Below are 1914 nucleotides of genomic sequence, written 5' to 3'. Positions count from 1 at the left end.
TATATATATATATATGTATATACATATACGATGTCACCCATAATCGCTTGATAACCGATGTTGGCGTGCTTACGTCCCCGTAACTTAGCAATACTGCAGAAGAAACCGATAGAATTAGCACTAGGCTTACAAAAGATAAAAACCAGAGGTCGATTTCTTCGACTAAGAGGCGGTGCTCCAGCATGGCCACTGCCAAATGACTGAAACAAATAAAAGAAAAGAATTTATTTACACATGCGCTGCATGTTATACATCGACGTAGTCAGTTAGCAATGGTTAAGGGGCTCTGTTATTCTTTTTTCACAGTTATGATGTCTCGGTTTCTGTCGTTTTTTCTTGACTATTCATCAATGAACTAATTGATTGCAATCCCATTACACAAAGTTCATCTTAAAACAGCAATTTAGCAACAAGGTTATCGTTGATATAGAAGCTAAATTTTATGATGCTATATACTGCTCAAATTGGACACCTCTAAATTTCACAATTGCTCGCTCTGTTCTAACAAGGTGGGCCGCAAAAGACATGAACACTATCTGAGGTTTCTGCGATGAACACAATATCTTCTGCGAGTCGGAGGTTGATGCTGATGTCACCTTTCCAATCAATGTAGACAAGCAGCGAAGGTCATAACGAATTCTACTCTACAGTATCTCATAGTTTATAGCTTTACTCGCGCTACAAGTGTATGAATATTACCACCATTGCCCAACTATGAGGTACTGTAAAGTAGAATCCGTTATGACCTTCACCGCTTGTCCAAGCTAGTTTTCGGATACACTGACTGGAAAAGTGGCGTCAACATCAACCTCCGAATCGCAGAAGATATTGTGTTCATAACAGAAACCTCAGATCAGACACCTGAGTTCAAGTCTGAAAATGCACCACATGAAAACGAAAAAAAAGTTGCAGTCCGAGAATGTAATGCAAATCTGAACAATGGCGAAGAACGATGAAATCAAGGAGAAAAGGGAGCTCGTCTGCTAGAGATTGATTCTAAATATATGCCGTGATATGAAAGCCAAAAACTCGGCTTGAGGTTCCACACTGTCGCTCAGTGTAACTGAACACTGAACCATGTGACTGAGAAGCATACTTCTTACCACACAGCCATATATAATATAATTTTATTAAATCATTCAGTTAAGCTGAAATGAGGGTCTAGGTTTTGTAAATTATAGCTGTGTAGGTGAAACATTGCCAGTTAAATGTACGGCAAGCTGCTAATTTTCCTGTAAGAAACAACAGCCAAAATCTCCCTCACAACAAGTCACTACGCTATTAAAAGCAGGAAGCCTACACCTGATAATGCAATTCTGTGTGTGTACACAAAACATATAAGCTCACAACTGGATAACCTCTGACCATACGATCAGGACTGACAAGGAGCTAAAAAACAGCAGTCCACAATCCTGTCGAATTGTCGGTCTGTAGTTGCTCGCTGTGGGAGTTCTAACTATTGTTGATATTTATTTAATACAAGGTCAACCATAACAGACAACATCTAAGATCGAAGATGTTCCAACCAGAATCCTTCCAATCGAGGCCTCGCTCCCACTTCTTAATAGGGTATTGTGAATATACATAATTACGTAGTCCGGTGTGTATTACCTTATATAAAAGAGAAGGGTGTGATTTCTGGCGGAAATGGGCTGCTATTTCTAGTAGGTTAGTGACAGCGTGGGCGTTCCCTCTGTCTCTCTTCAAGCATGTATCATGACGTGTATGACGTGTGTGCGCATGTGCACATACGTGTATATTGTGCATGCGTACTCATGCATGTTGTGTTTGTGTGCATTCTACGGGAGTGTTTATTAGTGTATGTATATGAGTGTGTATGCATGTGTGTACGTACGTATTCTGTGTGTGAATATATGGATATCTGTCTATGTGTGTGTGTGTGTGGGGGGGGGG

The sequence above is a fragment of the Octopus bimaculoides genome, chromosome 6, assembly GCF_001194135.2.
Source record: "Octopus bimaculoides isolate UCB-OBI-ISO-001 chromosome 6, ASM119413v2, whole genome shotgun sequence".
NCBI lineage: Eukaryota > Metazoa > Mollusca > Cephalopoda > Octopoda > Octopodidae > Octopus > Octopus bimaculoides.
Note: the sequence above shows the minus strand (reverse complement) of the source record.